The 13,082-nt window shown below is 40.0% G+C and overlaps 1 pseudogene across 1 annotated transcript in view; it reads right to left on the reverse strand.

Moving 5' to 3' along the window:
* Positions 1–13,082, reverse strand: part of LOC306652864 (chromodomain-helicase-DNA-binding protein 1-like) — a 75,994-nt pseudogene that overhangs the window by 12,768 nt on the left and 50,144 nt on the right. Inside the window, exons 11-14 of the transcript in view lie at positions 11,885–12,043; positions 7,285–7,453; positions 5,880–6,023; positions 4,252–4,492 (exon numbers count right to left, since the gene is read on the reverse strand). The product of the transcript in view is annotated as a chromodomain-helicase-DNA-binding protein 1-like (transcript). The remainder of the gene's footprint in view (positions 1–4,251; positions 4,493–5,879; positions 6,024–7,284; positions 7,454–11,884; positions 12,044–13,082) is intronic.

Here is a 13,082-nt window from a genome sequence, read left to right on the forward strand (position 1 = left end):
TATCTTTTACACAGAGGATGGTCTTCTGCCTACCATGAACATTTTTTGCAACTCGAGAAGACTTGCAGTTAGATGGAGGTAGGTCACCTTCAGCCAGAAGCTCCTTAGGGTACTAATCCCTTAAGCAAAATGCCCTGGGTTGTTGTTTTCCATTCCATGTGGAAACAGTCTTGAGTGGATAGTGTGGCTCCATGTTATCTGTGTACACTCCTCCTTCTCTGGCTCTCCCACCCCTGAAGTTACTGTGAATTTAAGATCCATTTGCAATCAGTTTTAGTGCTCAAAGCCTAGCTAAGAGAAAGCTAAGATAATTCTATTGTAAGTGAGAGTCCCAGCCAGTCACAGCAGGGAGGTCTCAGCTGACCAAAGGAGACAACACAACTTGCAACCTTCAAGCTGACTTTGTAACCAATTGAGCTTTTTAGAGCTTGCATCTCTTTTCTGTTTCTCAATACTGCCTGAACCTGTGGCCCTACTCTTCTGCTCTTGTGCTCCTGGATTGTGAATCATTATTTTAATAAAAAACTTTTAAAATTAAATGCTTTATTTAACTTGTCAAAGGTTCTTCACATAAAGTGACTTTGGGATCTAAACTGTATATTAATTTCAATATGATTAGTGGTCAGTGATATATCTTTTATGTTTATAACCTATTTACATGCTTAAGAAATGGTTAATTTTTAAAATAAAACTTGCTTATCAGAGGGTTTTTCAAGTATAAGATGATTTTGAAGATATTGCCTTTTAACAATAAGCAGTATTTTATTTGAAAAAAGTACAAAAATCTAACATCATCTAAATATTATATAAATAATTCAAATCTTTTGAAGATTAAAATCCCACCATTCATTTTTTTTAAATTGTGAAGGAAAACTAAACTTGGAAGGGCAAATTACAGAAAATAATGTTGAAACTAGTCATTACCTTTCACGACTCTGTTACTGATATTGGTAAGTTTTATACTAAATGTAATGCTAGTAGTATTCACACTGCATGAGTCATTTTACATGTTTTTTCTTGGGACTGGACCCAGCACTGTGTGCATCCTAGGTAGAAAACTGTAATAAAACACAAAAAACACACCAGGCATGGGAAATCACATAAGGGAGTTTATTAAGCAAACAGAGTGTCTCCCTTCAGGATAAGAGAGAAAATTAGAGGAAAAGATAAAAGGCATGCTAGAGAGAGTGGAAAAGTGAGGAGGAGAGAGAAAGCAATTGAGTAGGAGAGAGAAAGCAAGAGAAAAGATGGCAAGGAAGCTATGCTCAAGCAGTTGAATTCTGCCAGGCTAACAGGAAACCAATAACGGAGAAGGATATTGCAAGCTGACTGATGAACCAATAGCTAGCTAGGATGTTCACAGACTGACAAGAAGTTGGGAGGTTGGAAAATGGCTGAAATGGGAAGGGCAGGAGAGCAGCTTTCAGACTGACAAACTAGGTTGTAATGCAATGGTAAGGGCAGGGGAGAAGCTTTGTATTACAGGAACCAATGAGATGCTCCTAATATTAACATTTAAAAGATTCTGTACACATCATCTAATATTGTTTTATACAACACTGCTAGTTTCCAGTTTCTTACATTTTAAGACTTTCAGTCATACTACTTGAAAATACATCATTTTAATAAGCATATGTACCAACAGTAAAATTGAAACTACTTATAAAATCATGAAGCAAAAACAGAAGAAATGGAGATAACAAAGACAATCTTGAAGCAAAATTCATCCTTAAATCAGTTTCAGTATTAATTGCATATAAGATCCTCCGCTTCATGCTCTAAAGAGTAAGTTAGACAAAGTGGTTTATGAGACATCTAAATTAAAAAAATGGACACAAAAGCATTTTCAGTTGTTTCCAGTTTTGAGAACTTGTTGTTAATTGTATTTTGGGGGTGAGTGACATGTCAATGAACACAGACATGTATCCCTTTATCCCACTCAGCTCAGAACATGCCTCACACTTGAGGGCCTGGTTCTGCTGGGTGGGAGATGGTGGTCAATCACTAAGGTGTGGGTCAAACACTGGCCCTGGGATCAGAACCCTGTGGCCCTGATTGTGGGGTGACCCACAGGTAATGATGGGGCCCTGTGCTCAGGAAGGACATTCAGCCAGACTCTACCCCAAGGTGGGTGGGAATCGTGGGCAAAATCAAGGGAGCAGAGGAACAGGGAGCAGGGTTTGGGTCCTAGGGAGCTCATGGCAATGATGATCCTCCAAACACAGATACTCACATGGGCCCCGGAAACTGGGAGGAAGGCTGGACAGAGATGTTGCCACATGGATCCAGGGCTGCTGGCTTTACTGGAACAGAAGTAAGAACTTGGTGAGCAGACACAGCAACAAAACACAAGTGCAGACACACAGCATGTTCATGGAGGAAATTCATGGCACTTCAGTCTCACATGGTGAAACTAAGGCACAGTCTCATGTTGTTCTTCATGTTCCCAAATCTGTTTTTCCTACTTTATCTACAGTAATCACATGTCCAGCATCCAAAATGGTACAAATGGTCTAGCCATAGGTTTTTCTACCCAGGCTTATAATTTTGTAATATACATCAAGAGGCTACATCTGAAGTGGAGTTGGGTCACTGGTCCCATTACCCACTGGTCCTGTGCAGGCTTGCAGGACACTGTGAATGGATGTGGCTACACAGTCCCTGCAGCTTGAGCTCCAAGCACTGGGACTGAATCCCTGTTAGACAGCCCATTAGCCTGCTGGTGCTCTTGCTTCTGTTCCTCCCCTGCAGCCCTGTCACTGGGCCTTGGCCTGCAGAGCCAGGCAGAGTAGACCTGGGCCTCAGATCCCTTTCTTTTGGTCCATGCAGGGGCCAGAACTGACTGCAGTAAACACCTGCAGTGCCCAGTTCTTATCCTGGGGGCTGTACTTGCACAACCTAGGGGGAGACACTTCCCCCATTTCACAGATAAGAAATAAGATTGAGCTTCATTTATCCAATGACTTAACCCCAAGTTGAGGATCCATCTGATACCTGAAAAAGCAAAGAGAGTCTAGATATTGTCCAGAGATGGGACAGAGAAAGATTGTACCTACATTTACAGTCTGACTTGAGGCTGCAATCAACAGCAGGAGGCTGGATCTCACTTCCTCTGACAATGTGTTCGTGTGAAGGAAGGGCTGCAGGTGAGCAGCTAGGAGAGAAAAAGTGAGGGCTCCCTGGGTTCCTGGGGTTATGGCTCCTCTGGACATTCTCACCCATTCTCTCCATGGCCAGCAGGATGGAGAGAAGTGGGCACATATTTATCTCCAGAACCAGCTTCATCCACATGGCTAGTATCTCTTTATTCTGCCTAAATAGAGAAAAATGAAGGAAACAGCCATCACTGACCAGAAGAAATATGAAAGGGGAAAAATCTGTATTCAAGTCATGTTAGGCACCACTGTGTTGGGCACGCTGTGACTGTGGAGGCTACAGAGACCAGGAAGGCACGCAAAGTGGGAATGTGAAGAGATCAAGTGTGTGGGCCTCTTCAAAATTTCCTGGGATCCAATATTATCTGGGTTAAGTCTTGTATAAAATGCTTCCTGGTTTCTGGGTGGACTCAACCCAGAGGTCTGATGGGCAGAGACCACCCTGACTGTAGACTACATGGACTGGATATGCCTCCAGCCTCACCATGCAAGTTCATTCTATCAGAGCTGATCAGGGGAAGTATCATGTGGGCAGTCCTGGGGCTATAAAATGGGCCTGGGGCCATGTTGCATGCTCAGAAGCTTTCATCTTGGGTCACAAGATGTAGTGGAGGTGAACAGTTCTGTTGCTTGCTCATCCCTGGGCCCACAGCCAGGAACAATGCTGAGATATTTCTCAGTTGCATTTCAAAGTACTCAGAGCATCAATCGGTTTGCTGTCACCTTGATAGCCATCATAGACTTTCACGAAGCTTGGATATTTGCTTTTGATCCCCCATGCTCTCACACCTGACTCAACCCATGCTGAACCATTCCTCTTTGAGGTGAGACTGTGAATGAGGCTGCTGGAGGGAAGACCACCACCCAGGCTTTCCCTCTCTGCTCATGAGCTGATTCAAAGAACCTGTGCACCATTCCACCTCACCACATTCATTTCTTCTAGAAGAGGGACTCTGCACTGACCCAGGGCCCTGAACTGAGGTAAGAGCCCTGGTTAGATCCAGGGACTTAGCATCACTGGGGATGTGCTGATGGCTCATCAGTGTGACTTTACATATGTCCAAAAATTCAGTAGGTTCAACTAAAACCCACTCACCTGGTGAAAGATGGCTCCAAGGATTCTGGACAGAGTGGATGGCCCTGCACTCCCTTTTCCCAGAGGAGAATGCTTGCAGGCCTCAGGGAAGGTATCTGTGACAGAGGAACTCAAACCCTTGTGGTCCCAAGCTGGTTCTGCATGAACATTCTCCATGCCCTCCACAGTCACTCTGTGTCTTAGTAGTACTCCAGTGGACAAAAGCCCTGATCCTGCAGCACAAGGTCCCTTCTGACATATCCTGCTCCAGCACAGAGGTTGGAAGTCACTTCTAGGCACAGGGATTGCAAGGTGGCATTTACAGTGCCTCCATGACTTATGCCTACCTGCAAGAAGCTCCCTTTTTACACTACAACACTGCTCACCAAGCCTGACCAGCACAGTGGGCAATGTCAGCTCTAGGCCTATGCAGCCCACACAAGTCAAACTGAAAACATGGGCACTGGTTTATATATATATGGTTTTTATCTTCCCACCTGGAGGTGAGCTCTGGAGGGCAGGAGCATGTTTTCAAAAAACTTTGCATCAGTTCTAGGTGAGGGGATAAACTTAGAACTTCAATCCAGATGCCAGGACCTGGGGCAGAATCATCTCTGCCTCTGAAGATGACGAATATGTCTCCTAACTTCAGGCTTCATATAAAAGATAGGTGCAGCTCTGTCCTGCCCACCTCACCTAAGCAGCAGGATGGATGAAAGAAGGAAAGAATGCTGTGCAGGTTTTGGGGTAGGGTGCCAATGGGACTGAGACTGTTCCTGCATCAAGCAGATGAGGTGCCCACAGAGCTGGAATTAACTCAGGGAAAACCAGATACAATGGAAGGAAGGACCTCAAATGGAACTTCAGACTTCAACCACAGAGATGCAAGTGTGACTTAGAAAATATTCTTAATTTCTCATTTGATTTCAGTAGTCTGTTTAGTATTTTGTTTTAGAGTCTGTTTGGCTGCAATTTGGAATGAGTTATATTTCCTTTTTTGGCTTTGGTTGTTTAAGTGAATTAAATGCTATGGTTTGAGCCACACAGTGAAGCCTGAGATAGATTGTACTGTTGTTACTCATGAGAGTCCATCTCCCTCAGTGAGCAGGGACTTCAAGAACCACCTGGGGTAGCAGAGGAGGTCTGCATCCCAAATGTTAGTGGCTATCAGTCGTTGAAAGTCTTCCTTGGCCTGGATGATATGGGCCTGCCAACTGTGAGTACTCTATGCTACCTTCCTTTCCCCTGAACTTAGATGGGGTTAAAATTGACCTTGGTAAAGGTGGCTGCTGTCAACTGAAAGGAAGTCTCTGCATCTGGGCATGGTAATGGCAAAAGAGACAGATCTATTCTTCTTCCTAACCACAGGGTAATGGGAAGGGCAGATATGTTGAGATATTTCTACCTGGCTTGGTTTGTGGGGATGGCACTGGTTGGCCATTGCCCTATTCCTTGGAGTGGCTACTGCTACAGTGCTTGGATTTTATCCATCGTGGAAGTCTCAGGGATCAGGAAGGTAAAGAGTGTTGTTTTCTTGGGTGACTTGAAGATGGATGAATTCTCACAGTGTCTCAGAGCTTATGGGTTTGTTCTTGGTGGCCATATGATGTGGGAAGGTACAGCTAAGATGTCTGGACCCTGGGCTGTACCAGTGTGGATTGTACAGGATACAGAGGCCTTGGACTTGACCACGGATCCAGCAGACACAGAGTCCATCAACCTGGGCAACCTGCTGGGTGGCCATGTCTCTCTTCATGACGAATACTTTTTGTGCATTTTCAAAGAAGTTATTTCTGAAAGAGAAAGAAGTGAAGGGCAGAGCTGAGCACAGGAAGGAAGTTGTGGTTATGGAAGTCCCATGTAGCCCACTGGGATAGGAGAAGTTAGCTGAGGCTTGGCTGCTCTGAAGTCTACCTGGGACCTGCTTTTTTCAGCTGTGATCTTCACTCAAACAGGTATGCAATTGAAAAACCATGATTAAAAACTTGCTGGATGTAGGCTGAGGTTGTGGGTCAGTGATAGAGTGCCCACCAAGTACATGGGAGTCAGTGGGTTCGTTTCACCTCTGAATGTTCTTGCATTGTTTCACACATGAGCCTTTGGGGGAACACCTCACACCCAAACCATAACACAAAGCAACTCAGGAAACTGAGGAAGGAAAATCATAAGTTCAAAACCACCTTGGCAACTTAACAAGACTATGTCTCAAAAACAAATGGGGGGGCTGGGGATGTAGCTCAGTGGTAAAGCACACCTGGATTCAATCTCCAGTAGTGCATGGTAGAAGATAGGAAGAATCTCAAGAGTCAAAATGAATTTAGTCACCAATATCCCACCTCCTAGGCATTTCTTGCATACACTGAAACCCAGAAACCACTGTTTCTCAGAATGAAGTACAAACTTTTAAGACTGGTATCAGTGTTTTATAATAATACTCTAGTTCAAATTTCTAATCTTTTCTCCTACTACTCCTGTATAGATATTTTCCAGTATGACTCTAAGTATATTTGTATCAGGTCTTGCCCTTACCTAAATTGCTCTCTGAGACTGTCCTCTTAAATCCATCATTATTCAATGTTTAGCTCAATTCAATCTCTTTTGAAGGTAGAGGTTGCCTGTACTTCCCTTGGCATTATGGTTGTGCCAGTCTTAACACTTGTAATGTGTTTTATGAGATTGAGTTTAATTTTTTGTATTTCTATATCTTCATGACAAGAGTATTTAAGTAATAATGCAGAGAAAATAAATAATCAGAATCATGATGATTGACAACAGGATATGGTATTTTGATTTAATATGGTGATCCCTTTAGGGGTGGTTTAGAAGAGGGACAGGGCTGCTTTTACCTACACTAAATTGTACAATATACTCACCTTACTAATGTTTTTTATGCTAGATTATTACATAGTTTTTATACTAGGGTTCAGTTAATTTGTTACATTTCAAGAGACACTTATTTCTTAAATCATCCTAAGAGAACAAAAAAAAAATGATACTGGATCATTTTTGGTTCTTTTATAGAAAGAAAGTTTGGAAGAACTTATGATCTCACACAAATTAACAGCACTTACACTGCATTTATTATGGAGTAACCGACCCTCTTGACTTTTTTTTTTCCCCAAAAGATTTTTCTGAAGATTCACCAGTGGTTTAAAGGATTTTCTGTCTTCATTACTAGGCTCTTTAGAATAATCTTTACCATCAAATAAATACATATGTTTCTCTAAGAATATAAAACAGAAAGTGTGAGAAATGTTAAGACATTGAAAAATAGGTTAATGCTATTCAAAGCAATAACTAGGTGAATAAGAGAATAGCCCATACTCTAAATGGGTGAAGACCAGCTTGTGAGGAAGGCATTTCATTTCCTGTTGCACCAATACTGATGAGTTTGGGTTCTATACATGTTCACTTTTCAAAGGACAGAGCATTAGCTTAAACCCCTTTGGCCTACCCTACATTATGTGGTAATCTCTGCTGAATCCCTCTATGCTTCCGAGTCTCAAATCATTCATTCATTCCACATATATTCCCAGTGCAAATCTCACTGACTATTAAGATCCCCTAATAAAATCTCAACATTTTTTAGTCCAAACACACTTTTAATACTCAACTCTTTTTTCCTTTTTCTATAATATTAAAAGAAATAATGGGACAAATCTATTAGAAAATTTTAAAAAATCACAAAAATAGTTCCTTAGATTTATAATATTCTCTGTAGATCTCACAAAGAATCTTCATGTTTCCTACCTCAATCCTGGTATAACTAACCCCACTTATGAAAGAGGAAACTGAGATTCACCAGGGATTAAAGGGTTCATTAATTCTCTCTGCTACAAAATGAAAAAGGTAGGTTTTTCTGATTATAAGATCAGTATGTTCTTTTCAGTAGATTAGTGTGTATAGAAAATTAGAGAGAAAACATGCTTGCAAATAAATATGGCAAAAACAGCAAGGAAAATAGTATGATTTTTTTCTTAATTTTTGCAGTACTTGGGATCAAACCCAGGGACTCACACTTGCTAGGTAAGAGCTCTGAGTGACACCGCCAGCTGATATAGTATTCTTAAGTAGCACTTTATGCTATCAGAGCAATTTCACATCTATTACCACATTTGATTTTTGCAGTAAAGGAGTAAAGAAGACATTAATAGCACTATTTTACAGATGAAGACACAAAAGCCCAATGATGTTGGGTGATCTGCCAAGATCATGAATCAAGTGATAAACAACCAAGACCAGTAACTACAGATAGGTAAGATAATGATTCAAAAGTGAAGTGTATTTAATAGCACGTTATCAAATAATGTATTTTCACAGCCATATGAAATCAACTCTGTTTTCCCTAGAGAGTATGAAAACAAAATATTTTCATTTTCAAGAGATCAATTTCTTCACACTTGTACCCAAATCTAACTAGCTGTAATACTAATTAGCATTTGCTACTTAAATCAGCAGGGGTCTTTCAGTGAGGCACTCTATCAACAAGTGGAAAAAATAAAGAGCTGAGATGTGTCAAATATGATCAACATATATAGCATCAAACTGCATAAAATTCTCAATTTACCATGTGAATGTTCTTATAAAAACTTTAGCATTAAAGGTAAAGCAACCTTACTTTTTACTTAAATTTGATTGGGCTGCTCTAATTACTATTCTTTAATGTTTATTTACATTATTTTTAATGATGCTCCATTTCTTTAGTCTGTTTCTAATAGGCAACTGGAGCCCACAGGTCTAGACCCTCATCTGTATCCTGCCAGAGGAACAATTTATCACAAAGAGAATCAAGACATGGTCATTGAAGACAACATTCCAGATTTTAATCAAACTGGAGAATTTTGGGGCAGTTAGATTGTCTGGAAAAATACCTCTTTTTAGGCAGGTGAAGATATACAATCATCTTTCTAAAAACACTGCAATTTTATTTTGTTCTAGCAAATAAAATTAAATTAATATAGATGATTACAGAAAAGGGAGTAAACTTGATACTAAGGTCATCAAATATAACTTAAAATTATGACCACACACATTTATTTTTCCTCTCACCTGAAACAGCTAAATGACAATAAATGGATTACTAAAAAGCAGTATGAGGCAATGGTATGTTAAAATTTTCACAAACTCTTTGGAAAATGAAAACAGTTTAAGAAGAGCTGTGGAAAGAAAACACAGGTATCCAGCTGGGACTAACAAGAGGAATAGAAACCCTTTCAATACTCTAAAAACTTAGGACTCATGGTCCTTACAGGGCACCACAACATGGGGGAACTGAAGGGATCCACACACCAAATAATGGGAGCACCATGAGCTCTTGGATCCCTGTATTTTCAATTTAAACAATTTTTTCTGTAATGGTTTATCTTCCAAGGATGATAAAAGAGGACTCGTCTAAGGATAAAATGAGTTGTCTAGTGATGTCTTCAAATCTGGGTGTCTGGAAAGACTCACCCACTGCAAAATATAAATTGCCAACCAGTGCTGCTGGCATGAGGCCCAAAAGCTGTCCACATGCTCACAACAGAGCTATCTGTCAGCTTTGGGGCATTTCACCAGCACCCTGATCAGATAGTCACAGGACACCAGATGTTTCAGGAAAACTGCTAGTAAGAACAAGGGATTCTTTTTGAAAAAAGAAGAGGAAGAAGGAGGAGCAAATAGAGGAAGGAGGGTAAGCAAATGGAGAAAAAGAGACAATATAGTGGGCAGGGCAACATTTTTGAAAAGACATAATAAATATTCTCCCTGGGATATATTTTAAAAAACTATAATAAATGTCCTCAGTGAGGATATTATATCCTTGAAATGAGAACAGGATACAAACAATAAATAGAAAACAAGAAAGAGTTCTTGAATATAAATGTGATACAATTGTAAACATTTTTAAAGATAAAACACAAGAAAAGTAAAAAAAAAAAGTGTTCTGTAAAATAATGACAGTCACCTGAATTTTGAATTCTTCATATATCCTATAAAAATTGCACCAATCAACAAGGATAATGAAACCACCCCTAATCAAAGCCTACTACAAAATTAGGAATCAGAAACTACTCTAAACTTCCATTTGTAGGTAAGTAGAGAAATGAACATCCCAAACTAGGTGAGCCAGCTCTGAAGTGCTCACTTGTCTGGGTAGGGGCAGTCAGAGATTGCATAGAAGAAAGGACAGTGGGTTTCTAGTAGTGCCAGAGGAAATTTATTCTCCAAAATGAGAATCACAGTCCAAGTGGGAAAACAATGAGCATGGGTCTGAGTCCTGGTAGATCACAGCAGTGGTTACATAATAATCAATAGGGAAAGGCCAGAAAGTAAATGCAGTTAAAAATTTGAGAAAGAACTGTTTTTAGATAAGAAAGAGGTAATTTAAAAAGGGAGGCATCCTTTGACAATTTTATGGCAAAGAGAAAGAATGAAGCAAGTAGTAAAAATTGAGAATTACCAAACCAAAAGCCTTTCCCAGCCCACTCCCTACCAGTAAATGAAGCACCACCTACTGAACCATGGTGCTTCTCTGTATTGGTTGTAGAAGAAACTCTTTTTTGTGAGGTTCTCAGTTCTGGGATTGAATTCAGGAGCACTCAGCCTCCTAGTCAGATCCCCAGCCCTATTTTGTATTTTACTTAGAGACAGGGTGTCACTGAGTTGTTTAGTGCCTTGCTTTTGCTGAGGCTGGCTTTTTACTCAGGATCCTCCTGCCTCTGCTTCTGAGCCACTGAGATTAAAGATATGCACCACCATGCTCAGCTAGAAGGAACTCTTGAATTAAGAAGCTCAGTAAGAACCCTCTCACTCCTGGCCATATTGAGTCCCTATAGCTGCTGATACAGTAAAATAGTCATTTTAAAAGTTATGCAATATTAGGGAACATGATACAAAGCCATTATGTGAAAAGAAAAGACAAAAACAAAACCCTAAAATCCCTTCAAATCTGAATTTCAAAAATTTCAGAATAGAAAAGGATAAAAAGAAAAATATTGGGGCTAGGGCTATTGCTTAGTATCCAAGCATTTGCCTAGCATGTGTGAGGCATTGGGTTTGATCCTTAGCACTGCATTCAAAAAGTAAATAAACAAAACAAAGGCATGCTGTCCATCTACATCTACAAAAAATGCTTTAAAATACATATTTTAACAAAATTTGAAGAAAAAAGAAAAAGGAAGACAAAATGATCTACACCTCATGGCTCTTATGAAGGTTAAATGGAAAAAGATATAAAGCACATGACATAGTTGGCAGCACTATTGATGAACCCACAATAAATGCCCATAAATATTAGCTACAATTAAAAAAGTCTACTATTGAGAAGAGAAATCACTGTGCATAGCATCATCATAAAGACAGCATGCTTCTCCACTAAACACCAGATAAGATGTTTGCATCAAGTGAGAAAAGCTACAAACTGAACCCTTGATGACAGGACCATAAACATTAATATCATGACTTGAATTCAAAGTTCAACCACATGGGAACAGCCATATATATTTTCAGTTTCTTGGATCAAGAAACCTAAAGAATGTGCTCAAGATGACAATAGGGCTGGGTAGGAAAAGGAGGTCCCAGGGTGTAGGATACAGGACTTCCTATGGAGATGCATAACACTCATGCCCTAGTTTGAGGTGACTGTGCCATTTGCTCACCCTAACCCCCAAATCACTTCCTTCCTATTGCTCTCTGCTCCCTCTTCCAGCTGCAGGCAAGGCATCAGAGATCTGCTGGCCATCTCTCCCAGGGTGGAATCCAGGTCTATCTCATCCATGGTGCTCCCCTTAGAAGACAGCAGTTAATCAAAGCCAAATTTGAGTATTTCACTCAACTTGAATGGAGAAAACAAAAAGTCCAGTTAGTTCTCAGTAAAACAAAGATCAGGTGTGGTAATCTGCTGAGTGTCTAAGTGATACTAAGCACATTCCTTCCCTTGTGAACTTTCTTCTCACCCATGGCAGATGACTTGAACCAGGCTATTGTTGGGTTAGATGAGAAATAAGCATAAAGGTGATAAATGATGACCTTGATAACTATCTAAAACTGCAACAAAAATTTATTAGCCACCAATTTCTTTTATTTTGGGGGAATGGTAAGAATAAAATGATTTCCTGCATCTTCTATAGCACCTCTCACCAGCTATTTTTTACAGGTACTTCCAGCAGTCCTGAGAGAAGTCAGACACCCTGTTAGCTACCTTCCTACCTCTCCCACTGTCAAACTTCTTAGAAAGAGAAGATGCCACTCAGTACCTCACTTCAAAATAAGCTGACTCCTTTCCTTTGCCAAATTGCTTTCCTACCTCATTACTTTATGGAACACCTTGGAAAAACAATAACAATCCTGATCACCAAAGCCTAAAGGCCTTTTCTTAATTTCAATCTCCCTGAAGAGTCCTGTGCACTCCCAATCCTGCCCTTTCCTCTCAATCCTGTCTAGGGGATACTCTGTCTATTTCCTAAGGCCACAGGAACCACAGAAAGCTTAGATAGTATTACCTGGTTTTCACTTGCTAATGCAACTTTACACCTTCCTAAGAACTATCACTTAAGAGTTCTGAAACAATTGGAATCCACATGATGGACCCTCATTTGCATTTTGCCCTTTTAGTTTTGGTTGGTTATCTCTAGAGTGTCTATTTTGTAACTTGGAAACTTAAAGGTATTCTGTAGCTTAAAAACACTTGAGATAAAAACTAAGCAAGAACATACCTGGATATATTTACATATACATATTTATGTATATGTCTCTGTGTGTGTGTATACACACACACACAGAGACATATACATAAATATGTATATAAATTACTTACATTAATATATATACATATATATTTATATATATAAACATAATATATAAAAATACATATA

This window comes from Sciurus vulgaris, assembly GCF_902686455.1.
Source record: "Sciurus vulgaris genome assembly, contig: HiC_scaffold_624_arrow_ctg1, whole genome shotgun sequence".
Classification (NCBI taxonomy): domain Eukaryota; kingdom Metazoa; phylum Chordata; class Mammalia; order Rodentia; family Sciuridae; genus Sciurus; species Sciurus vulgaris.